General features: G+C 41.1%; 1 protein-coding gene and 1 long non-coding RNA gene across 11 annotated transcripts in view; one reads left to right on the top strand and one right to left on the bottom strand.

Annotated features, from left to right (window-relative positions):
• The window catches only part of CDH13 (cadherin 13), a 980,082-nt gene that overhangs the window by 369,001 nt on the left and 583,373 nt on the right, over positions 1–27,708 (top strand). The gene's annotated exons all lie outside the window — the stretch shown is intronic.
• LOC110131071 (uncharacterized) lies at positions 766–16,893 on the bottom strand. Its single transcript, XR_011482284.1, has 3 exons — positions 16,064–16,893; positions 1,557–1,640; positions 766–965 (listed from the first exon to the last, which is right to left on the bottom strand). It is a non-coding gene; the product is annotated as an uncharacterized lncRNA (long non-coding RNA).

Raw genomic sequence — 27,708 nt, 5'->3', positions numbered from 1 at the left:
CACAAGTGCCTCTTCTTCTGATCTTCATAGCCAGCCTGTGCCATTGATGATCTGGTTCCTTCTTTGCAGTTACAGAAGTAGCCCAGGCTCAGAGATGCTGACTAATTTAGCCAATGTCCTATCTGTCAGCAAGTGGCAGAACTGGGAGTTGGGTCTGGGCCTTCTGATTCTACATAGTCCCTGCTAACTTAGTAATGCTGACATTTGGAACAGAACTAGTGCTTTTCTATTCTCCTGTAAAGACTGTGAAATGACACAGGAAAATTAAAGCATGGCTAGAAAATAAAAAATGAATACACAACTAAGCAAAACTCCCCCAACCCCCCATCCTGCAAACACCCCTCACATTCCCACCAGTCCCCATGCCTTGAGGGGGCCCTTCAAACATATGGACCTCTCTCCTCTCCTCTCTCCTCCCCGAGACCCCTTCTGGGGGTCCCGTCCCACCTCCACTTTTCTTCCCTCCCTCCTTCTCTCCCATGTCCTACCTGATCATACAGGGGTTCCTCCTATCCTCTTAGGTGTCCAAGGATCCCACCCGCACCTAGTAGGTGCCCTGGTTGTAGAGATACGCTAACCCCATGCCTTCCTACTCTGCCATCTTCACTCTGCCAACCACCTCCCTGCTCCCAGCACAAGGTTTCCAAGTGTAAATGTCTCTTAGACCCTGAGTTCCTTTGTTTCAAACTTATCTCATTGATTTTTATAGTCCTAGAGTCCAGGGAGAATGTCTTAGATTTATACTCTTAAAATTATAATTTAAAACTATTTCCACATATGTTATATAGATTTGATACTCACAACCAAGGCTTGAAGCAATGGTGTTATTCTTGTTTTATGAGTCAGGAAACAAAGTCAAGATGTCATCCTCAGGTGGTAGAGCAATTCAGGAGGCACCTCAACTTCAAATTCACAGTGATTCCCTAGGTCCAGTGTTCGACCCACAGCTAGCGTTCCAACAGCCGCTTGGGGATTTGCAAGTAAACGGTATGTAGAATCACTGGAAAGAAATTTTCTAGTCTCTCAGATATTAGCCTCCTATCTTTTATTATTACCATAAATGAACTACAAGTGAATTCTAAGTGTAAATATTGGGGTGTTAATCTCTTGTTTAAGCTCCCCTCTTGTCTGGCACATGGAGATATCTAATCACCATGGTCTTTGCCAATTGGCATGGCTGCTCTTTTTGGAGATGAATTGATGTTGGCAAATTTCAAACTGATTAGAAATTTTAAAAGTCATGTAAAACTAACTGAATATCCCAAGGAAATTTTTGGTAGTTGTAGCCCTGTGTTGTCATGACACTTTTAAAAAACTTTCCTTGTGAATAAAACTTTTGGAAATATAACTGCATGAAAATAGCACAAGATTTTCAAATGTAAATGTCTCATAAGCTCCTCTGTAGAAGTCTGGTTCTCAATTCTGATTGAAACAAGCAAATTTTCAATGATAGGAGGACACAGTCGTTGATATAGACCATGGATTGTCTCCATTTAGTTCTTTGGTCTGAATACTTAAAAAATTCAGTAGCAAAGGAACATTGAAGGATGTATTACTTATTCAGTCTCCCTTAGCCAAGCACATGGGTTAATTAAATTACATGGTCTTCATCCACACTTTTAAGGGAGAATCCTGAGCACCTGGAAAAAACAAAACAAAGCAGAGCATTACAGCTCTAGCCAACCATATCCTCCCTGCCCATGCTGGTTTCTGTGGGCTGGGACTGATCTGTGGTAGATGCCAGAGTGGCAGCTCCTCTAGGCCACACTTTGATGCTGTTTGATCCTCAACTCAATTGCTTGTTCAGACAAAGCCAAGTCTAGTCTAAAGCTATGACACAAACAGGAAGCACTTTGAACCTGCGGTCAGGGCCCAACCTCCTCAGGGCTTATTTTGTCTTGTTTCTATTACTGTTAACAGAAGTAGAAACCCTCTAGCTCATGCCCCCTGGGGGTGCAACATAAAAATAAAAATAATAATTTGTGATAATAATACAGAACAACAACAGGAGTGCCTACATTCTAGTAGGGTCCACAACAAGGGCAGATATGTTTATTTGCTGGATTGCTTCTTTCTAATAAGGCAAGAAATACCAACAATCAAAAAGCAAATACTGTGTGTATGTGGTCATCATAGTAATTTTTTTACAGGAAATAGATTTTGGTAACACTTGCTTTTCTTTCTCTATCATACAAAGAAAGATAAAATATCAAAAGAGTACTTTAAATAATACCCCATATACAGTTTCAGAATTTGACTTATCAATAGACTTACACATGGGCAAAGAAATTTCAAATGCTAACAAAGATGGCCTCTTAACACTCTTACAATTGCCAGTCTCCAAATACTGATGAACATAGGCAGTTGGAGAGATCTTTAAATGGAGAAAGAGCCTCCCTAGGGGATAGAGAAATGCAAATATTAGAGGGCTACTCAAGGCCAGTGGGGTTCAAAAACGTGAGACTGTCTTTGAAGCAACAGTTCAAAAATATCCTCCTGGGTTAGAAGCAACCTTCAGTGACCTGAGCACATTGCTCTAACTCCATTGACCCCAGTGCTTTCCCTCCACCTTCTCCCCGTTCAGAATGGGAGGTTATAGTCTTCCTCACTGTTCCTTGTCTCTTCCACCCATAAGAGGAAACTGAACCTGAGGTTCAAGAGGGGGCTTCCCCTTCCCTTTTTGTCTACATGGTTTCTCCTGCCTCCCAGTCTTTTATGGAAATAAGATGGTTCCTTCAATTTCCTATCTTTGTGTGACAAATCCTTTTGACAAAAGGTGTGCATTGTCAACCAACCCCTTCATCATATCAAGCAAATTGGACTTCTGTTGACAACAACTTTTTACAGCTCCTTTCCTTTGAAGTTAAAAAGCTATAAACAATGGTAGTTTTCCAAGAGACCCAAAGAACAGTTCGAATAACTATAACTAGGCTTTTCCCAGAGACCGCCCCTATCCGTCATCACTGACATTCCAAATGCCCCTGTTTGCTACTGTTTTTCTTTCTTTTTTTTTTTAACCTCTGCCATGAGATTTAAGACAGCAAATCAGGATGCATTATCTTTTTCCTTTCACTGTCCATTCTCACAAACCCCAGTTAATGCAGATAATTGAGGCTTGACTGCTTTTTTATTTGTCTCTTATTCAATTTGGACCTTGTTAGAAAAGCCTACCCCTTAACAGCATGATCATCAGTCTTATTTACCTGGTTTTGTTGTGATTTCCTCTTTCATTCAGGTCTTTGGATCATAATTTTTTCTACACAGAAAAAAAGAAAAAAAAAACCACCCAGAAACCGAATTGAAGAAAAATAAATGCAAAAAACCCTGGAAAGTCCCCTTACATATATATATAAATATATATATAAATTCTACATAAATCTTACAATTTTAGCATTGGTTTACTAGGTAAAGTAAAATTATATGCTTCCATTAGGGTAGGGACTGTGACTGAATTGTTCATTGCTATGAATCTAGCACGTAATATAATACCAGGCACTGAATAAATACTTACTGAATAACTAAACAAATGCCAGAGATGGAGTGAATATTAACGTTAATAATGCTGATCATAGCCAACATTTATTTAGCTCAAATTCTGTGCCAGGCACCTCTCTAAGCATATTTCTTACATTAAGTCATTTAATCATTACAGCAACCTATGAAATAGGTACTATTATCTTCATTTTACAGATGAATAGAGTAAGACGTGGAAAAGATATGTGACTTGCCCACGGTTATACAACTGGAATATTTCAGAGCCTTGCTTTGTACTCAGACTGTTCAAAAAGCATTTATCAAAATATTTTATCCTTTTTTGTCAAGATAGAGAAATATGAGCTGAATATTATCACTGGATATTAGTAGATTCAGATTGAATAGCTGCATCTAAAAGACCTGAAAAATAATCTGTGTCAGCCTAAAGAATGGCTTCTGCATGGCCCTCACTGATTGTGTTCATCCCAATGGTGGAGATGCAGATATAAAGACATGATTTTTAATTTGTAACTATCACAGCTCTGGGGTCCTAACTGGATGATAGACTCGAGATTCAAAAGCGACTCAAGTACCTACAACAATGTACTAAAATTAATTAGGCAATTAATTAGCCCCATCTATAGGCCAAAAAAATTCTGGATAACAGAATGGCATGATGTGAAAAGACTTGGTTGATGAGACATTCATGATCATGGAACTGCAGCAACTTCCCCTCTACAGGTCCCTGCCTTTATTGCTACTCTGTGATTTTTCATACTTAATTTATTGCTCATCACTTGAGCACCACTCCAAGACTTCCATTTACCTTAAGCAGTAGGCCCAACCCCAATGCCAGCTCTTTTCTGCAGCTGGCCCTTCATTTCTTCCTGCTGTGACGTTTATGCCATCCAGTCTGAGCTTTTGTGATTCCCTATTCCACCTCTATTTGCCATGAAGTGATGGGACCAGATGCCATGGTCTTAGTTTTCTGAATGTTGAGGTTTAAGCCAACTTTTTCACTCTCCTCTTTCACTTTCATCAAGAGGCTTTTTAGTTCCTCTTCACTTTCTGCCATCAGGGTGGCGTCATCTGCATATCTGAGGTTATTGATATTTCTCCCGGCAATCTTGATTCCTGCTTGTGCTTCTTCCAGCCCAGCATTTCTCATGATGTACTCTGCATATAAGTTAAATAAGCAGGGTGACAATATACAGCCTTGACGTACTCCTTTTCCTATTTGGAACCAGTCTGTTGTTCCATGTCCAGTTCTAACTGTTGCTTCCTGACCTGCATATAGATTTCTCAAGAGGTAGGTCAGGTGGTCTGGTATTCCCATCTCTTTCAGAATTTTCCACAGTTTATTGTGATCTACACTCAAAGGCTTTGGCATAGTCAATAAAGCAGAAATAGTTGTTTTTCTGGAACTCTCTTGCTTTTTCAGTGATCCAGCAGATGTTGGCAATTTGATCTCTGGTTCCTCTGCCTTTTCTAAAACCAGCTTGAACATCTCGAAGTTCATGGTTCACGTATTGCTGAAGCCTGGCTTGGAGAATTTTGAGCATTACTTTACTAGCATGTGAGATGAGTGCAATTGTGCGGTAGTTTGAGCATTCTTTGGCATTGCCTTTCTTTGGGATTGGAATGAAAACTGACGTTTTCCAGTCCTGTGGCCACTGCTGAGTTTTCCAAATTTGCTGGCATATTGAGTGCAGCACTTTCACAGCATCATCTTTCAGGATTTGAAATAGCTCAACTGGAATTCCATCACCTCCACTAGCTTTGTTCGTAGTGATGCTTTCTAAGGCCCACTTGACTTCACATTCTAGGATGTCTGGCTCTAGGTGAGTGATCACACCATCGTGATTATCTGGGTTGTGAAGATCTTTTTTGTACAGTTCTTCTGTGTATTCTTGCCACCTCTTCTTAATATCTTCTGCTTCTGTTAGGTCCATACCATTTCTGTCCTTTATCGAACCCATCTTTGCATGAAATGTTTCCTTGGTATCTCTAATTTTCTTAAAGAGATCTCTAGTCTTTCCCATTCTGTTGTTTTCCTCTATTTCTTTGCATTGATTGCTGAGGAAGGCTTTCTTATCTCTCCTTGCTATTCTTTGGAACTCTGCATTCAAATGGGAATATCTTTCCCTTTATCCTTTGCTTTTCACTTCTCTTCTTTTCACAGCTATTTGTAAGGCCTCCTCAGGCAACCATTTTGCCTTTTTGCATTTCTTTTCCATGGGAATGGTCTTGATCCCTGTCTCTTGTACAATGTCATGAACTTCCATCCATAGTTCATCAGGCACTCTATCAGATCTAGTCCCTTAAATCTATTTCTCACTTCCACTGTATAGTCATAAGGGATTTGATTTAGGTCATACCTGAATGGTCTAGTGGTCTTCCCTACTTTCTTCCATTTAAGTCTGAATTTTGCAATAAGGAGTTCATGATCTGAGCCACAATCAGCTCCTGGTCTTGTTTTTGCTGATTGTATAGAGCTTCTCCATCTTTGGCTGCAAAGAATATACTCAATCTGATTTTGGTGTTGACCATCTGGTGAGGTCCATGTATAGAGTCTTCTCTTGTGTTGTTGGAAGAGGGTGTTTGCTATGACCAGTGAGTTCTCTTGGCAAAACTCTATTAGCCTTAGCCCTGCTTCATTCCGTACTCCAAGGCCAAATTTGCCTGTTACTCCAGGTGTTTCTTGACTTCCTACTTTTGCATTACAGTCCCCTATAATGAAAAGGACATCTTTTTTGGGTGTTAGTTCTAAAAGGTCTTGTAGGTCTTCATAGAACCGTTCAACTTCAGCTTCTTCAGCATTACTGTTTGGGGCATAGGCTTGGATTACTGTGATACTGAATGGTTTGCCTTGGAAACAAACAGAGATCATTCTGTCATTTTTGAGATTGCATCCAAGTACTGCATTTCGGACTCTTGTTGACCATGATGGCTACTCCATTTCTTCTAAGATGAAGAAATCTTTTCTCTTGATGAAAGTGAAAGAGGAGAGTGAAAAAGTTGGCTTAAAGCTCAACATTCAGAAAACTAAGATCATGGCATCTGGTCCATCGCTTCATAGCAAATAGATGGGGAAACAGTGGAAACAGTGTCAGACTTTATTTTTGGGGGCTCCAAAATTGCTGCAGATGGTGACTGCAGCCATGAAATTAAAAGATGCTTACTCCTTGGAAGGAAAGTTATGACCAACCTAGATAGCGTATTAAAAAGCAGAGACATTACTTTGCCAACAAAGGTCCATCTAGTCAAGGCTATGGTTTTTCCAGTGGTCATGTATGGATGTGAGAGTTGGACTGTGAAGAAAGCTGAGCACCAAAAAAATTGATGCTTTTGAACCATGGTGTTGGAGAAGACTCTTGAGAGTCCCTTGGACTGCAAGGAGATCCAACCAGTCCATCCTAAAGGAGATCAGTCCTGGGTGTTCATTGGAAGGACTGATGCTGAAGCTGAAACTCCAATACTTTGTCCACCTCGTGTGAAGAGTTTACTCATTGGAAAAGACCCTGATGCTTGGAGGGATTGAGGGCAGGAGGAGAAGGGGGTGACAGAGGATGAGATGGCTGGAGGGCATCACTGACTCGATGAACGTGAGTTTGAGTAAACTCCAAAAGTTGGTGATAGACAGGGAGGCCTAGCGTGGTGCGATTCATGGGGTCGCAAAGAGTTGGACACGACTGAGCAACTGAACTGAACTGAACTGGGTTCCACCCCTGTGCACCTCCAGTCTTCCCCTCCCCTCTCAGAAGAACTGCAACTCTTCCTTCTCTTTCTGACCCTTCACTGGTGCCCTTGAACCTGCTCCTTTCAGTTTCTGTGTTATCAAGTGCTTCCCTGTTTTACACCTTCAGTTGTTTATTCCTCTCCGAATCCTCCCTTCTCCCTTCAAACACGCTCACATCTCTCCAGGTTGAAACAGATTTCCATAGGGCAACTCCCTTATCACTGCCCTTCCCTTCACCAGTCTCCCTGGAAGCAAAGTCTTCACTCACCATCTCTATTCCACCACAGACTCACATATTAATACTCCAGGATGGGGCTCCTGCCTTCAACATTTTGCTGAAATTTACTCTCACTTGAAGATCATGGAAAGAGAAAACCTGGTTGCATAAAACTTTTTCTTAGTCCTAGGCCCTCAGCCCTTCAGAATTCTCTAAAGCATTTGGCAACTTATTTTAATTGTTATTTTATTGAGGTGAAACTCTTCTAAAATTGACCAATTTAGCTTGAGTATATCAGTGGCATTTAATATATTCAGGATGTTATACAACCACCACCGCTGGTTCCAAGATATTTTATTACCTGCTGCCCCCTGCAAAAAAAAAAAAAAAAAAAGCCTTCATACTTGGTAAGCATTTGATTCCCCTAGTCCATGGAAAAAACTGGTCTGCATTCTGTTTCTGAGAATTTACTCATTCAGGATATTTCATATAAATATAATCATATAAAATGTGGTCTTTTTTGACTGGTTGCTTCCTCTTAGCATAATTCCTTCAAGGTTCATTCATGCAGTAGCATGTATGATCACAGTAGTTATTTTTAGGACTGACTGAAAGTAGTCTGTTTGGATCCATCACCATTTGTTTATCCGTCAATGGCCATTTAGGCTGTTTCCACCTTTTGACTATTGTGAATAGTGCTGCTACAAACATGCAGGCACATGCATTTCAGTACTAGTGTTCAGTCCTTCTGAGTTTATACCTAGAAGTAGGAATACGATTGCTAGGTCATATGGTAATTCTATGTTTAACTTTTTGAGGAACCAGCAAAATGTTTTCCAAAGCAGTTGAACCACTTTACATTCCCAACAGAGCACTTGACGGTTTTGGAATGCTGTCTCATCTGCCTTCAAAGACATTTTACTATCCGTGGTACCCCACTCTTTATATATATATATGTGTGTGTGTGTGTGTGTGTGTGTGTACATATACACACACACACACACATATATATATATAGTGAAAGTCACTCAGTCGTGTCTGACTCTTTGCAACCCCATGGTCTGTAGCCCACCAGGCTCCTCTGTCCATGGAATTCTGCAGGCGAGAATACTGGAGTGGGTGGCTGTTCCCTTCTCCAGGAGATCTTCCTGACCCAGGGATTGAGCCCAGGCCTCCCACATTGCAGGTGGATTCTTTACCTTCTAGGCCACCAGGGAAGCGCTTGTGTATGGCAACCTCTTATATTTTTCTCCCCTCTGATTTCTCTTCCTGCCCTTTGTTGCTGGAGGTCTTCAGATTTCTGCCTTGATTATCCTCTGCTGGTTTCTACCAGCCTCAACAATCTCATCCAACCTGGTGACTTTAAATATCCCCTCTTTAGGATGTCTCTAAAGGCCTAGCTCCATTTCTGACCTTGGGGTCCTCATGTCTGCTGCCTACAGGACATGTCCATTTGTATGTCTTGCCCATCAAGGTTATTGTGTGTATGCAAATAGTTACTCTTGTGAACCTCTAAACCTCATCTTCTTGGATTCTCTATGTCTTAAAATGGCATCCTTGTTTTGTCAGGCATCCAAGCCTTAGATTTGTCTTTGATGCCTCATCACCTGAGAAGTCAGTGTAAATTCTCATTCTTTCTCTGTCTCATGAGGTTTTTACCTGTATGCCCTTCTCCATTATAATAGCTACAGCTAGCCAAGGTATCATATCTTCTTACCTGGCCTGTGATAGGGCTTTGTGAATAGCATCTCTCTTAAGTCCAACTTCTCCTCTTCCCATGTGATCCAGTCTACGTGTTTATTACATCTGAATTGTTCTTTCCAAAGAACATGCATGCACACGTGCTCAGTTGCCTCAGTCATGTCCAGCTCTTTGCAGCCCCATGGACTGCAGCTGGGGTCAGATCAAGCCCTATTCAGAGGCCACTGGGGATTTCTCTTGCCCCACCAGGAGCAACATCCAAATTGACTCCAAACTGGCTTTATCGTTTTCACCCTTCACTGCTCCTCATCACTCATGTGATTCCCCCACCAAAGTAAGCTCTTCTCCTCTGCATTCACTTAGAATGATATGGTCTCTTCTACATCTGTCTCTTGGAATGGTATAAGTGGGTTGCAATAGGCTTACAGGAGTGAAGACCAGATTGGGAGTTGTGATGTTAGCAGAAACATTGAATTTTTAATGATGTATATTTTAGCCAAATAAATGCTAATGCCAACAGGTCAATCAGTTGCTCTGAATTTTTTTTTTTTTGAGATTTATAAGTAATCAACGGTGAAAGTAATGTTGCAGTATTAATAAGGAAACAGTACTTGCAAGTTGTATAAATCACATAATTTGCAACGATTGGGTGCCAAGAGCTCTGTGACCTGGATCCCATTAACATGCTGAGGATCCTTTACAGATGTGTTAGGCTTACCACGCGCAATGAGTATTCTCAGGGAATCTGCTTACTGACCGCAGCAACCAGATATGAGCTTTATTCCACTGATCATCGAACATAGCTCTAGGTGGAATTACAGTACCTGTCACGTTACTTATTATCTCATTAAGAATGAAGTATTCAAGTTCCTGAGAGAAACTGAGATCTGAAATTGGAGTGTTTCTCCTGAGGGAGATAGCTCTCTTTCCTAGGACTTCACCCTGATTTATTTTCACCATGGCTTCTTTGGTCAACCATTTAATTTTTTTTTGTTTTGGTTAAATTTCTCCCTGTTGATGCTAATGTACTCCTGTCTTGTGGAAATGAGGAAAATCCAGATACAGTAAGAGAGGAAAAATGGTTAGATAAATTAGAAGCATGAATAATTTATGGAGAAATAATTCAAGCAGCTAACTATATTGTGCAGTCTATGCTCACTTCGTGAATGATCCATATGTCAAGTCCATATGAATTAATGTTTATTTCTAGAAACCTTTACCAAAATGAGCAAGAAGTAGTAAATGCCTCATTATCCTTTCAGAGTGCCTAATGATACATTATTTTCTGTGATAAAACCTCAAGGTTTCTGAATGCGTTGTTATAAATCCAAACTGTCAACATTTCTTTGGCAAGAAAGAGAACAGTATCCAATCGAAATAAGATGTAAGATTACCAATTCAGGTTCATATATTTTCATCTCTCCCTGAATTCTGCCACACACGGCAAAAAGCTACAATCCATATTTTTAAATAAAATATGCTACGAAGACCCATAAAACATTTAAGGACACTTAGAAATTTGTAAGTAACTTAGAAATTTTACTTAGAGGACATAGAAAAGCAAAAATGGAAATTTCAGAAATAATATTTTAGATAAGAACAATGAAAAAGACAGACCATCGGTAATTATTAATAAAGTAGACATTTTATAAGATAGCATTTGGCAACATAAATAGGTTGTATATGTTAGGCCTAAATCTAAAGAGATCCTGGTTTTTCTTTCCATATAAAACAACCTGCGGTGGTAGCTTAGACTGTAAAGTATCTGCCTGCAATGCAGGAGACCCAGGTTCAATCCCTGGGTCAAGAAGATCCCCTGGAGAAGGAAATGGCAACCCACTCCAATATTCTTTCCTGGAGAATTCCATGGACGGAGGAGCCTGGCGGGCTACAGTCCATGGGGTCGCAAAGCGTCAGACATGACTGAGCAGCTAACATTTAAGACAGGGCTACTCGGAAAGGCCAAAGGGTGAGTCCTTTAATAGCTAAGCCACGTCAGTCAAATTTCCTGTGTTTGAATCTCAGCTCTGGAATTCATCAACCATGTGATTTGTAACAAATTCTGTATTTATCATTTTAAAACTTAACTTTAAAAAAAATCTGTGAAATGGGAATAAAATGGTACCTCCTAGGGTTAATATGAGAGTTGAATGAGAAGATACATGTGAAGTTCTTAGAACAGTGCCTAACACACAAGTAAACACTCAATACTATTATCTAGCAAAGAGAGAAAGACCATGTCCTACCTAATATGGTGCATACAGTAAATGCGCAGGCTCTGGAGCTCTGGCTTCAGCTGTAACTTAGTTATGAGCTAAATAGGTATCATAAACCTAATATAGGGACTCGGTATGTGTCACAAGGACCCAGTTTTCCATTCTCTGGTTTTTTTGGCTTTCCATGTGTCCTCATTTTTAGATAATTCTCTCTTCTCGTATATCAGAAGACACTCATATTAGGATAATGCAAACAAGATATATTCACAATGAGATGATTTACCAAGGTAGGGTGAAATATAGAATAACATGAAGACTGGGGATATAACTGATAAATACTCCAATTAAAAGCAAATATTGTCACACTGGATTTTGAACAACAGCTATATATATTGCTTAAATCAGATATACCTTAAATGTAAGGATACAAAAAGATGATATGTGAGCAAATTTAAATAAACATATCATATAATGTTTACCAGAACAAGTTGGTGCAGCTATGCTATTATCAGAGGAATGTAGATGTTAAAGAAGTGTTACCACAGATAAAAAGGGTTATTTCAGAATTATAAAACCATACAACTGGTAGATATAACAATCCTAGATTGGGATACATTCAATAACAAATGAAAAATAAAACTAAGATATAAAGCAGAACAAATAGAAATAGAAAAACCCATAATCATAGCTAGAAATTTTAATCTGCCTGTCAGCAGCTGATAAAACAATCTAAATAGAAATAAGGTTAATGGAAATTTCAGTAGAATATATAGAACACTGCATCTAAACTTTCAAAATATACACTCTTTCCAAGTACACATGGAATAGTTACCAGTATATTATATGCTGGCCATAAGGTACATCTAAAAAATTTTGAAAGATAAAAATCATATAGAATATGTGGTCTGACCATTGTGAATTTAAAACAAATCAATAATAAAAAGAAAGCCAGAAGATTCCCACATGTTTGAAAACTAAGCAATATACTTTGAAATAGTCTGTGGGTGAAATAAGAAATAATAGTAGGAGGTAGATAACATTTTGAATGGAATATTTTTAAAATATAACAAAACTTACGAGATGTGTATCAAGTAAAGGAAAATTTTTATCTGAATTCATAACTAGAAAACCTGAAAATAAATGATATAAATCAAAGAAGAATGACAAATTTCACCTTAGGAAAACAGAGGGAAAGAAATAATTAAGATTAAAATAGAAGTTGGTAACATAGAAAGTAGATATAAGTAGGAAAAAATACAATAAAGTCACAAATTGGTTCTTTGATAAACTCATAAATTGATAAGCCCCTAGTGTGCTGTGCGGTGTTTAGTCACTCAGTCATGTCTGATTCTTTGTGACCCCATGGGCTGTTGTCTGCCAGGCTCCTCCGTCCATGGGGATTCTCCAGGCAAGAATACTGGAGTGGACTGCCATGTCCTCCTCCAGGAAATATTCCCAACACAGGGATCGAACCCAGATCTCCTGCACTGCAGGTGGATTCTTTACCGGCTGAGCTAACGGGGAAGCCCAAGCCCTTAGAAAGGATAACCAAGAAAAAAAGGCACAATTACCAGTCAAATGAATGTAGAAGGAGATATCACTAGGGATCCTCCAAATATTAAAAAAAAAAAACTACACGCAGGAAAAGGGCATTTTGAATACATTTCTGAAAATCAATTTGAAAATTAAAATTGACAGATTTTCTCAAAAAATAAACACAAACTTACCAAAACATACACAAAAAGAAATAGAATATCCAAATAGTTTGATACCTATTATTTCAAAACTCTATAGCCACAGGACTGCAAAAGGTCAGTTTTCATTCCAATCCCAGAGAAGGGCAATGCCAAAGAATGTTCAAACTATCATACAGTTGTGCTTGATTCGCAGGCTAACAAGGTTATGCTCAAAATCCTTCAAGCTAGGCTTCAGCAGTGTGTGAATCAAGAACTCTGAGATGTATGATCTGAATTTAGAAAAGGCAGAGGAACCAGAGATCAAATTGCCAACATCCACTGGATCATAGAAAAAGCAAGGGAATTCTAGGAAAACATCTACTCATGTTTCATTGACTATACTAAAGCCTTTGATTATGTGGATCACAACAAACTATGGAAAATTCTTAAAGATATGGGAATACCAGACCACATTACCTATCTCCTGCTCAAGAAGGAATAGTTAGAATCAGATATGAAATAACTGACTGGTTCAAGATTGGGAAAAGAGTATAACAAGGCTGTATATTGTCAGCCTGCTTATTTATCTTATATGCAGAGGACATCATGAGAAATATTGGACTAAATGAAGCACAAGCTGGAATCAAGATTGCCAGGGGAAATATCAATGACCTCAGATATGCAGATGATACCACTCTAATGCTGCTGAGTCACTTCAGTCGTGTCCGACTCTGTGTGATCCCATAGACGGCAGCCCACCAAGCTCCCCCGTCCCTGGGATTCTCCAGGCAAGAACACTGGAGTGGGTTGCCATTTCCTTCTCCAATGTGTGAAAGTGAAAAGTGAAAGTGAAGTCGCTCAGTCGTGTCTGACTCTTAGCGACCCCATGGACCGCAGCCTACCAGGCTCCTCCATCCATGGGATTTTCCAGGCAAGAGTACTGGAGTGGGGTGCCACTGCCTTCTCTATAGCAGAGCACAAAAAAGAACTAAAGAGTATCTTGATGAAAGTGAAAGAGGAAAGTGAAAAAGCTGGCTTTAAAGATCAACATGACATAAACTAAGATCATGGCAGCCAGCCCCATCACTTCACGGCAAATAGAAGGGGGAAAAGTAGAAACGGTGACAGATTTTATTTTCCTGGACTCCAAAATCACCGTGGGCTATGATTCCACTCATGAAATTAAAAGACACTTGCTCCTTGGAGGAAAAGCTATGACAAACCTAGACTGATTGCTAGTTGTCCAGTTGTGTCCAATTCTGTTGACCCCATGGACAGTAGCTAGCCAGGCTCCTCTGTCCATGGGATTTCCTAGGCAAGAATACTGGATTGGGTTGCCATGTCCTTCTCCAGGGGATCTTCCCAACCCAAGTATCGAACCTGGGTCTCCTGCATTGCAGGCAGACCACCATCTGAGCCACCAGGAATCCCATGACAAACCTAGACATCATATTAAAAAGCAGAGACATCACTTTGCCAACAAAGGTCCATATAGTCAAATCTGTGGTCTGTACAGTCAAAGCTCTGATGAGGGTGAAGGAAGAGAGTGAAATAGCTGGCTTAAAACCGAATATTAAAAAAAAAAAAAACTAAGGTCATGGCTTCTGGCCCCATTATTTCATGGCAAATAGAAGGGGAAGAGGTGGAAGTTGTGACAGATCTCCTCTTCTTGGGTTCTAAAATCACTGTGGATGGTGACTGCAGCTGTGAAATCAGATGTTTACTTCTTGGCAGGAAAGCTAGGACAAACCTAGCCAGTGTGTTGAAAGGCAGAGACATTGCTCTGCTGACAAAGGTCCGTATAGTCAAGGCTATGGTCTTCCCAATGGTCACGTATGGTTATGAGAGCTGGACCATTAAGAAGGCGGAGGGCTGAAGAATTGATGCCTTCGAACTGTGGTGCTCGAGAAGACTCCTGAGAGTCCCTTGGACACCAAAGAGATCAAACCAGTCAATCTTAAAGGGAATTGACCCTGAATACTCATTGGAAAGACTGTGCTGCAGTCCATAAGATTACAAAGAGTCTGACATGACTGGATGATTGAACAACGGCAATATGGTTTTTCCAGTAGTCATGTACACATGTGAGGGTTGGACCATAAAGAAGGCTGAGCACCAAAGAATTGATGCTTTTGAATTGTGGTGCTGATAAAGATTCTTGAGAATCCCTTGTACTGCAAGGAGATCAAACCAGTCAGTCCCAAAGGAAATCAACCCTGAATATTCAATGGAAGGACTGATGCTGAACCTGAAGCTCTAGTACTTTGGCCACTTGACAAAGTGTTGACTCACTGGAAAAGACCCTGATGCTGGGAAAGACTGAGGGCAAAAGGAGAAGGGGGTGGCAGAGGACGAGATGGTGAGATGGTATCACTGACTCAATGGACAAGAGTTTGAGTAAACTCTGGGAGGTAGTGAAGGACAGGGAAGCCTGGTGGGCTGCAGTCCATAGGGTTTCAAAGAGTTGGACACAACTTAATGACTAAATAACATCAACAAATATCCTACAAAAACTCCAGACCAGGTGACTTTGTGGTGAAATTTACCAAACATGTAAGGAAGAAACTAAAAAATTTTAAAAATCATCCGTAAAATAGAAAAAGTGAAACCTTTTAAAGCTTCTTTTATTAAGGCTAATATAACCATCAAAGTAACTGACACAAACATTAAAAGAAGATTATATGTTAATTTCTCTATGTACACAAATGGAAGATAAATAAATTGGACTTCAGTAAAAGTAAAAAGAATGTACTCATCCAAATACATCATTGAACAAATGAAAAGGCAGGCTACAGAGTGGGAAAGATATTTATAATATAAGCATCTGTTATAGGTCATTTATCCAAGATGTATTAACAATTCCTACAAAATAATAACAAACCAATTAAAAATGGGTAATGAATTTTACCAAGCCCTTTACAAAAGAGGATATCCAAATGACCACTAAACATATTAAAAGGATTTTTTTAAGTCATTAGCAATCAGGGAAACAGAAAGTAAAGCTGTAAGATTATACAGAGATATTATTACATACACATACCGAATGGTTTAGACAAAACCAAGTGTTGACAAGAATGTGCAGCAACTGGAACCCTCACATTGACAACTGAACATCTATGACCTCAAAATTCCATGTTTAGATTCTACCTGGAAGAACCGTGTATTCAGAATACTGTTCATAATAGCTTAAAAAACTTGAAACACCCCAGAAGTCCATAAAGATACAAATGGATACATTTTAATATATACATAAAATGTATATATGTATACATTATATATGTAGCAATAATGAATACTATTATGCTTAAGATCCTAAAAGATATAATGTCACATGAAAGAAGCTAGATATGAACTTCATTTACCTTCAAACCCAGGTAAATGAAGTTCAGCAGTGGACAGAACTATCAGATGGTGGTAGAAATCAGAACTGTGGTTACCTTGGGATATGTGATGACTGCAGAAGGCATGGGGAATGTTTTTACAGTGATGTCAGTATTGTACATTTTGATCTTTGTGGTGGTTATGTAGGAGTATTCACTACATACACACACAAATTCATGAAACTGTACATTTATATTTTGTAGTTTAGTATATGAATGATAACTATTATGCTTTAATTAAAAAGTTGAAAGTAAGTAAATTGGCAATTGGATGACTCTTCCTTTTGGTGAATTAGCAAGTATTTCTTATTGTCACTCCAGGTGTAAAAGGAATGCATACACAGCACTTAAGCTGTAACCTGAATCCTTAGTCCAACAGAGAACCAGGTCCCAGCCTCCCATTAGATAATTCCTTCTGGCCTGTGCCATCTTGAATCTTCTTGAGGTCCAGCAATGTGAAGTTTAAATGCATTGAGATGAAATCACCTCCTATTCTAGAAGTGGGAGAGGAAAAGAAAGTATTCCTATTAAATCTGAAATATTTATTGTCTTAAACATTAACTTGTCAGTAAAGCAACATTTTTTAGCTCCTAATACAAATTTAGTTTCTTGTTCTTTGTCAATTAAGTGCTCTATCAGGTTTAGGATGTGACTTTAGCTCCTCTCCTTCAGAGCTCTCTGAAGAATTATTATTATTTTTTTTTTTTTACATTTTTACTATTTGCTGATGAAAAACTAGGTTTCACTTCACTCATCCAGTAAAAAGACCTGGGTAGCAGGGCCTCTATGTTTGATTTGAATGGGGTTTCTCCTTTATGCCACTGGCCAAATTCTTCCAGAAAAGTATTTGTCCTTCCCTGATGGTTTGCGCTTTTGTGTTCCAACATGTGAGTGTCAAATAATGTGTTTCTCCTTTTTTCCCAAAGCATGGGTTCTTGTGACCTCACAGATTACAGGGGCACCTTTTGTTCTGACAGATGCTCTTGTCACACTTCCCGTCATGGTGCTGAGGGATGGCACAGACAGAGGGTTCCAACTGCCAGGAGGACAGGGCTAGGCCTCAGGAGCCAGCCTTCTCTGCCCAGCTCCCTGGCCAGAGTGGGGAAAAGAGCATAATGACATGTCCACAATGATGAAGACTTTCTGTACATCTTTCAGAAATGGAATCGGACATGCAGGCGAGAACAAAAGAAGTCTTACACATATAGCCCATCACCAACTAGAAGGCTTTTGAAGTCAGTATCTAGAATGGTCCTAGAAACAATATGCAGTCAAGGAAAAAGAGTCGCCGCTGGCACACACTGTCCTCAGAGAGACTGCCTGGTGATGAGAGTGGCTCTCTTGCAGGATGCTAGCAAAGCTCTGGAGCGGTCTGTGCTTTGCTCTGCTTCCTCCGCACCCTGCTGCCAGCCTGCACTAGTGCCCCTTGCTGTGTGCTAATCCATTCTCATTCAAAACTGGATGTCTTGATCAGTATGCATCTGCTTCAGTCTGGGTTCCCTAGAAAGTCTGAGACAAGGACCTGGGTGCAGGAAACGTAACTGGGAGGTAGTCCAAGGGAGCAGAAGTGTTGAAGGGATAGAAGGAGACAGAGTGGGAGAAAAAGCTGATCAAATGTAAACTGTTGAGGTTGCTTCTGTGGGCAAAAGGATTAACTTCTTCAGTTAAACAGGACCTGTGAGAGCCCTGCAGAAGCCCTCCCAGAATACTGGAGGCTTCATCCACAGGCTGCCCACTCCCCATGAATCGAGAGTTGTGCCAGGGAGATGCCTTGTGTTTAGAACAAGCTCCACCACGTGTCAGAGCAGGTCTTGGGCAGGACTCGCAGTCACGTGAATTTGGGGTGAGGGCGAGTCTGCCCCCTGTCCCAGGGTGAGTCTGCCCAGAGCGAGCCATGCAGCACAGCTGCCACTGACATCCGCGGTGGCAGAGAGGACGCGAAGTGGGCAGAGACATGGGGGCGGGGGGCTGCCGCGGCCTCAGGGAGCTCCAGCTCTTCAGAGACTCGTCTCTTGCAGAATGGGCACAGGTTGTTTAGCCGCCGATGTAGTTTGAGCCAGGCTGTTCCACAACAAGTCAGTCAGACTGTCTGGCTTAGAGGACTGACCTTCTGGATCCATGACACATACATCTTCAGTGGGCAGACTTGGAGACAGAAGCACCATCCTTCATGAAATGAGCAAATATTCAGTTAACTGAGACCTCCTTGTTTCACCATATTTCTGAATACTGGTTCTTCAAAATCCAGAGGTCCCTAGTAGACAACTGAGGCTCCACACCAGGGTGGGAGAGGGGCCACATTGTGTGTGTGGGGGGGTGGGCTACTTAAACCATATCATGTGAGTTCCCGGAATCATGGTTTATGTAGACTCTTTTTCTCCAAAACCGTTTCCCTGTGCCCGCCCTGGAATGAGTACCTGGCAGAAGCAAATGAGTGAGAAGTGTCTTTCCCAGGAAATCCATCTTACACAGCCATCACTAGTGTGCTCCGAAGGGCTCTCCCAGGTGCCAAGGGGCCAAAGTCAGAGGGTCCAGGGTACCCACTGCAGACTGGTCACTAAACGGCTTTAACCCTCATGAGCTCACAATGCATTTTCCACCACAGCTAAATGAAACCAAGGACCTCTGGTTATAGCATTATTTAAAAACTATGTAATAGTATTTATAAATAATAAAGGAATAGAGCAAAAATAAAGAAGCCCTACTTACCTCCCAAATATGATGGTTGTGAGTGATCTCTGCCCAACAGAACTGCAGGGTAACTGGACTTTCGGTCTGCCAATGTATGTGTTAAAGTCAGTGCTAATGTTGGCACCAAGGTGTCACAATAGGCCAGGATTTCATGATCTGAGACAAGGGCCCTCTAGGGAGGTCTTGGGCATTGGGATTGGAGACTGGAAGCCGAGGTAGTGAGTGAGTCTGGGCAGAGGGGCATTTAGCAGCAGGGGAAAATTGAGCAGGAGACATGTTAGTAAAATAAATGGCATCACAGTGACTGAGACTTTAGGACCAGGAGGAGTTGCAGGGCTGCTCTTGGACTCTGGTTCTGGGCTTTGCTTCTGGAAACACAGAGCCTGGTCTAGGAATAGTGATGTCACAGTCTTTCTCTTTTCAACATCTGATTAAACATCATCTCCTCAGAGAAGCCTTCACTATCACCTTACTTAAACTGGGCATACCCTGTTATTTTTCGATCACAGTGCAATTGTGTGTGTGTGTGTGTGTGTGTGTGTGTGTGTGCACATGCACATGTGTGTTCCATCCAGAGCATTTGTCACAATCTGTAATATTGCTCTGTCCATCTCCCATTGGTTCCCTGATGTGTCCTTAACACAGAGTTCAGTGCCTGGGACATAGTCAGTGCCGCATAAAGAGGTATTGAATTAATAAGTGCATTTCTAATTGAATAGCTGTTAGACCGTAAACATCCAGTGATGCTTACGATGTTTGATGGCTGGGTTCCAAGGATCCATGGGGAGAGTAACAGAGGAAGGAGGTTCAGTTTTCTCGCAAGTGCAGCAGGAAGCAGGGGAGTGACCCTCAGAATAACTCTAAGACGAGCATGCTGGCTGCGGCATCACGGGTGGGTTAGAGGCTTCACGTGAGTGGGAGGGCAGTATTTCAGTTATTATCACAGTGTGACACACTACCCTGAACTTGGGGACTTAAAACAACAGCCGTTCTATTTGGTCATGTTTCTGCAGGCTAGGAATTCAGACAGGGTTCAGCGGCTTATCGGGTGAACCTTTCCCTGAGTTGTTGTCAGCTGCTGGCTTGTTTAGGCTGGAGATCCAAGAAAGCTTGACTCTAATGTCTGGCACCCTGGTGCTGCTTTGTGTGGCCTCTTGTCAATGCTGCCTTGGGCTTCCTCAGAGCTAATCAGAGGTCTGATGTGGTCACTGGCTTCCAGAGGGATCAGTCTAAGCAAGTGAAAGTCAAAGCTACATTTCTCTTAGGGCCCAGCCCAGGAGGTTACACATCGTCACTTCTACTGTGCTCTATTGGTCAAAGTAGCCCAAAGCCACCTGAATTCAAGGGAAGTAGAAAGACTCCACCTCTTAATGGCAAGATTGACAAAGCATTTGCAATCATTTTCAATTCATCCTAAGGAAAAGCTAGTTAGAAGTTGTTGTAGTCAACCCAGCCTAGAAATGTAGTGATGGAGATGGGGAGAAGTAGACTGACTTAAACTATTACTGGAGGAAATCATGGCAGGACTGTGTGGCGCTGTGCCTTTTCTTTCTGTTGGCTTCCTACTACAGCTATCAAACATCACAAATGGAGTGGCTTAAAGCAATGTAAATTTATTATCCTGTAATTTTGGGGGTGACTGAATTTTATAAGGCTCAAATAATGTATTGGTGGAGCTGGTTCCCACCTGGCTTCTAGAGAATGCCCCTTCTTTCATCTTCAAAGTCAATTTTGTAGCATTTTTTTTTTTTTTTTTTTTGGAGAGAGGCCTGCAAACCATGAGATAAACTGGGGAGAGGTGAGTTCAGGGGACAGAATCAAGATTTGAACAGGCTAAGTCTGAGAAACTTGTGAGATGTCCAAGTGGAAATATCTGAAAATGTCAGATGAATGCATCACATTGCATTCTCAGATGGAAATACACTTTGGGTTTGTCAGTCTCAAGTTGCCTAAGGATTGTTGAGATCATTTAGGAGAAAACTTCATGGCAGCAGTATCCAATGAAAATATAATGGGAGGTATGCTAGGAGGGATTGGGGGCAGGAGGAGAAGGAGATGACAGAGGATGAGATGGTTGGATGGCATCACCGACTCGTTGGACATGGGTTTGAGTAAACTCCAGGAGTTGGTGATGGACAGGGAGGCCTGGTGTACTGCGATTCATGGGGTCGGTAGCAAAGAGTCGGACATGACTGAGGGACTGAACTGAACTGAACTGATAATGTATGCATTTAAATTTTCTGGTAGTCACATCAAAAAAGTAAGAAGGAATAGATGCAGTTAATTTTAGTAATAATTTCTTAAGCCTAGTATATCATATAACTATCATTCCACCATTCAATCAGTATTTTAAAATGAGCTATTTTATACTACTTTCTCCATGCTAAGTTTTATAAATCTAGTGTATTATAGCACACTTCAGTTTAGACTGGCTACATTCTCACTGCTTGACAGCCACAGATGGCTCTTGGCTACTGGACAGCAGGGCTTTAGAGAAGAGATCTCAGAGGTTAGCCAGGAGGGATCCCAACATTAGAGGCTGGGTACAGAAGAAGTTTGATGGTAGAACAGCCAGGAGAGAATGGTGTTGCAGAGGTAAGGAAAGCCTGGAGAAGGGGTTGCAGTCAGCTTTGGAGGATGCTAGAACAAAGACAGGGCAGATGAGCCAGTGGAGTTAACATGAAATTGTTGCTAATTAGAAGAAATAGAGAATAAAGACTGATTGTGGGGCTTGTTCTTTGGATGCACTGCTGTCTCCCACACTCTCTTCCTGCTCCCTCTGGGCAGCAGAGGGAAGGGCCAGGAGCAAATACAGCTGGGGAGACTTCCATCTGCAAAACCTAAGCTACACTCTGCCGCACCACTGTGGAGCAACTAGCAAATGGCTCTGGGATCTAAAAATAAGAATGCAGACTATCTTCAGCCAGGAAGAGCAGTAGTCTGGATGTGGTCCAGGTGTAAAACAATCATCTTAACTCCTGTATGTTAGTGTAAAGCTTGCCTTCTGTAAAATGTCTTAAGTATAAGAGCTGTAAAATAAAATACTCATGGATTATATTGTGGTGTAATGTCTAGAAGTCATAAGACAGTAACAGCTTAAAGGTCCTTCTAAAACTAGATATGGAGTTTGAATTCGGCGCGTGTAGGTAATTTCTGAAGCACTGTGGCTTTTTCTCAGCTACATGGCCATGCTGTTTTCCTTACCAAGTGGCTAAGCTGCCAGGTCATCAGGGGCTGAGGAGCGTCTCAGGAGAGATGCAAATCTATCAGTTTCAAAATTGAGAAATTCCTTAAGCAAGGTGCCCTGGTTTCCCTGAGGCAGAGGAGGTTCCCAGGCTTGCAGACTTATAGAGCTAGAACCAGGAAAGTCCTGGGGAAATGGGGACAAATTGTTCACCCAGACAGCCAAGGACCTCCTGATACTGTCAGTCCAAAGAGAAGAACCACCTCTTATGGCTGATGCTTACAAAAGGGATTATAAAACTCAAATGCCAATTTATTAATTTGCAAAGAGGAATGAGCGTGACAAGGACCGGAATGTTCAAAGTCTGTGTAATCAGCATTTTCTCTTCCTATATGAAGCCAATCTATTCATTTAAAAAGGAGAATAACTATCACAGGCTCTGAGATATACAAAGCACAAATGATCAGCAAATTCTCTCCCTGCGTGGAGCTGATCTGCTAATTTACAAAGAGAAATTACTGTCAAAGAAACCAGATACTCAAAGTCCACGTGGTCAGCACTTTTCAGCTTCTCCCTCACCCTGTATGGAAAGCCGGATCATGATTGGAAGACTGCTTCGTGAGCATGAAGTGTGGTCAGAGTGGATGTCCAAAGAGACAGGGCTGAGACAGCCTACTAACTTCGCTCCACCAGTAGGCCCAGACCATCTTTGCCATCTGAATGTCAGCTCTTTGCCTCAGCAGCGCTTCCTGCCCCAGAATGGGCACTGCCAGCGCGGCATCATGTTGCCTGGGCTTCCATCGGTGGCCAGCCTCTTTATGCCCAGCTCATTCCTTAGATGTGCTCCTTCCTTCAAACAGATGGCTGAGTTTCACATCCCTGGAGTCATTCTCTCTAGTTTTGGAGTCATCTCTCTAGTTTTGCCTATCTTTGTTCTTACTGATTACTTATTGATTTATAGATTTCCTTCCAAAGGACAGCCTTCATTCCCTTACTACTAAATCTTAGGGCAACAGAAGGCAACTCACTATATCTCTCAGTCATCTTGATTGGTTGATAGAGAGGCTGTGTGGGGCAGCGGTGGAGAACACAGACTTACACGTCAGAAAAGCCTACTCTCTGCTTCTCAGCTACCACTGAGAGCCTGAGCAAGTCACATTGCCCTGGGAACTTCACTTTCCCCATCTGTAAAATAGGAACCTTCCAAATTTGGTTTTGTCAAGGATTAAATGACTGAAAACACATGAAGGGACTCACCTAGTATTTGAGATAAAGTCGATGCTTAATAAACAAGAACAAATAACCATACAAGGACTATCATTTTCTATTAAAATTTTCAAGTATCAATGTTTTTCAGCCCAAACAAACTAATTAATGATCCAAGGGCCTGATGGAATGTTTAGCTTTAGAGACAAAATGCATATCCTGTTATATTTTTAATGCTCTTGAGTTGTTATAATCAAAGGAAAAATATGTTAGGAAAATGTTGGAATAGGACAGGATGAAGAGACATGTTAGTGAAAAAGAAAAGACAGAGCTGTAACATGACTCAGTTCCCCTCCTTCCTCCCTGGCCTGTCCTTCTCAGCCTGTTTGGCTTGTTCCTTCTCTTCTCCCTGGCCTCTCAGTCTTGGAGTGTCTTGGGCCTCACATGGTCTCCTTCCTCCATTCTACCACTTACCCAAGCCAAAATCTTGAAGGAAGCCCTAACACAAGTGTTCTTAGCCTGGGCTAGGAAGCCATCAATCATGTTCTAGGGCTACCAGAGCATGATCAGCCCATCATCTTGTTGAATATCAATTTTCCCAGCTAGTTTATTAGTTGGGGCATCACTGGTGTTCTGCAGAAGACACAACTAGGGCTTAGCAAAATGGCAACCTCAGCAGAAATGGAAGTGAAGAACCTCAGTGAGGGATAGGTGCCATAGTCAGATCTCATGGGTTGAATCAGCAGATGCCAGGATACAATGGAATGAAGAAGAAGAAGAAGATGATGATGATGATGATGATTTTATACATTTTTTAAGTGCCATTGTCCTAATCATTTTATAGGCATTATCTCACTTAGCCTCTAAAATGCCTTAACACATTGTCTCAATGTTGTTCATCCCCACTTTACAGATAAAGGTACTGATGCTTACAGATGAAAACTGATACAATGTCACATAACTGTTCAGTGGGACATCTCAGGCCTCTGTAACGTCAGAGATCAGTCTCACAGGAATATATTACATTCCCAGTCATCAATAGCACTCAGAATCTGGCAAGGCGGGTCAAATTAGACATAAATGTGAGGAGCAGGACTCTCTCATGCGCTGCTCAAGGGAAGCCCAAGAATGCTGGAGTGGGTAGCCGATTCCTTCTCCAGCAGACCTTCCCAAACCAGGAATCGAACTGGGGTCTCCTGCATTGCAGGAGGATTCTTTACCAACTGCTTTTTGTTGCATAGCCTCTTTATTTAAAGACAAAGGTTTGGTTTTCTGCACCAGCTACCTCACAGTGCTCATGACCGGTCCATGAGCCTTTGTCGTCACTAGCAGAGACTGGCCGCCATCATCTTCATCATTAATGCTCTTGTTTCTGAATATGTTTCTGTGAAAGGAGTTAAGCAGGTTGGGGGAGGGGAGATTAGAATATTTTACATCCCTGCAGCTGCACCATTTGATTTGAAAACTGCAAGAGCGTTGAGGGCATGGTCTCTTCCAGCTTGATCACCACTTTTTTCAACCTTTTCCACCCCTACTCCCTTGTTCTTCAATTTCTGCCCAGTACTGAAAATTTTTGAAGAAAGTATGGTTTTTTGCATTATGACACATGATCGCCACCCACTGGTTAGTGCAGAGATTTATAAGGTTGCAGCCCCATGGACTGCAGCACACCAGGCTTCCCTGTCCATCACCAACTCCCAGAGCTTGCTCAAACTCTTGTCCATTGAGTCGGTGATGCCATCAAATCATCTCATCCTCTGTCATCCCCCTTCTCCTCCTGCCTTCAATCTTTCCCAGCATCAGGGTCTTTTCCAAGGAGTCAGTTCTTCACATCAGGTGGCCAAAGTATTGGAACTTCAGTTTCCATATCAGTCCTTCCAGTGAATACTCAGGACTGAAATCAGTGCATGTGTATAATCGTGTCCAATTCCTAGAGACCCCATGCACTGTGGCCCACTGGGATCCTCTGTCCATGGGAATCTCCAAGCAAAAATAATGGAATGGGTTGCTATTTCCTTCTCCAAGGGATCTTCCCAACCCAGGGATCAAACCTGAGTCTTCTGTGTCTCTTGCATTGCAGGCAGATTCTTTACCACTTGAGCCACTGGGGAAGCTTTGGGGTTTGGGATTTGGTGTGGTGTGGGACTGGGGGCAAAATTTGTTCACTTCTCATGTGCTTCAGTTCAGCATTCAGGTATTCAAGAATAAGGGGCAGTAACTGCTTCAATTTAAGGTAGATTCTCAGAACTCTCAATGCATGTTTTTAAATCAAGTACAAACAAACCGATTTTGTAATCATGCATCCTGAATTATTTGTGTCAGTGTGCTTCTTCCATTAGAGAGGTAATCAGGAGTTTCACTTTCACTCAGATAAGGCAGCTTGTGTTTCAGGTTCCTGCACAGGCCACAATTCATACAGTGGTTCTCTAACAGAACTATGAAGCTGAAGGTGCATTTCAGATTTTGATTAACAAATACCATTTGTAAATATGGTCACATCATTTCAGCAACACCATCATTTTCTTTTTAAGAACCACCTATAGAGATAGCACCTACTACACTTCAGGTATTGTTTTATGTACTTTACATGTATTAGCACATTTAATTTATATAGCAGCTCTCTAATGTAGAGACCATTAATTATTATCCTTATCTTGAAGATGAGAAAATGAGTCATAAAGAGACTAGGTTGCCATTGGAGGTCACCTATCTAGAAAATGTGGAGCCAGGATGATTTAAACCTGGTAAGTCTGGCAGCAGAACCTTAGCCATAGACTGTGCTCAGAAACACTAACACTGCTTCCTCCAGCCTCACCGTCTTGGGGCCATCCTCATCCTTATCAGCTGTCCGCAACATTCACTCTGACCTCCACTCCAGTGATAACCCTGGTCATCATGGATAGGGGCCAAGACCTCGAGTTATATGAACTGGGTTCTGCCCCTCATGGGAGCAAGCAGTTATCTCTTAGAAGAAAAGAGAGCTTTTGAAATAAATACTGATTCCTATCTTCTCTCTATAGATAACAGGTAAAGTGGGCGGTCCTTGTGGTTGCTGGCGACCAGATAAGGTAATGAAAGTCAAGGAAGGAGGGAAAAATTGGACCAATGACACTTGAAACATTCCCCAGATCTTTGAGGACAATTTTTACTTTTCTCCCAAGGAACAGGATGCTTCTCTAGATGAAAAAAAAAAAAATTAACCTTAAATATCCCGTGAGCTTCTCTGGGATCCTCTTGCTTCTTGGCATTCTTACTAAGAAATTCCGCTCTTGCAGCAATAAATTTTAGCTTTGTTAGCTTCTGGAAAACTGTAAAATTATTAACAATTCCTTAAAAATGTAATATTATAAATATATATGATCTCTGTCCCTATAACTAAATATTTTGACATAAACTACTATAAATTTGATTCTGACAGTTAGAGGATATTGTATATAATGACCTTTGGGGTCCTTTATAGCCATAAGCAACAACGGATCCATGAATTTGGATAAAATAATAACAAAACATTGAAATTTCCCTTTATTTTCCTTTGTTCTTAAAGAATAGGTTAACATATATTGATTTTATTTCACAATCTACACAGAAATGAATGTTTCACTGTTGTGAAATGTGAATTCATATTTTTATGATCTGTTGTTTCCATTCTTTTTAACAGCCTTGGTACAGTATTTTTTTAAAAGTATCTTGGTCATTAAAGCTGTTTTAGAAACAGAAGTTGTTTTAGGAAGGCAAACATGACTTAAATAATCAACTTTGCCAATAAATAAATTAATTAATTAGTGGCCTTGGTAGCAACTTGGTTCAGGAGGGAAAAAGTTGATGGAATCAGATGGTGAGGAAACACCCAAAATGAGTGATCTTCAATTACTTTGGAGGAATGACTGAACTATTGGTGTTTTTCTGTGGGAGGCTGTAGATGAAGAACTGTGGTAAAGCCTTGCAAATTCAAATCAAAAGACCTAATTCAGCCAAGAAGTTGCCTTAGGTAGCAGAGTGTTAGTCAGATTGGGTTAAGTTATGCTGCAGTAATAAACCATCCTCCAAAAATTAATGGTTTAAGCAAAAAAGCTTAATTATTGCTGATGCTCCATAACCAATGTTGGTTAGAGAGGTGCTCTGCTCCATGTAAGCATGCCCCATGATGTCATGACAGCACCATCTTAACAAGATACCAGTAAGTTGTCCATGGCAAAGGAAGAGAACATTTCAGATTCTGCATTC

The sequence above is a fragment of the Odocoileus virginianus genome, chromosome 20 (assembly GCF_023699985.2).
Source record: "Odocoileus virginianus isolate 20LAN1187 ecotype Illinois chromosome 20, Ovbor_1.2, whole genome shotgun sequence".
In the NCBI taxonomy this organism is placed as follows: Eukaryota; Metazoa; Chordata; class Mammalia; order Artiodactyla; family Cervidae; genus Odocoileus; species Odocoileus virginianus.
Note: the sequence above shows the minus strand (reverse complement) of the source record. Positions and strands in the feature narration are given on the sequence as shown.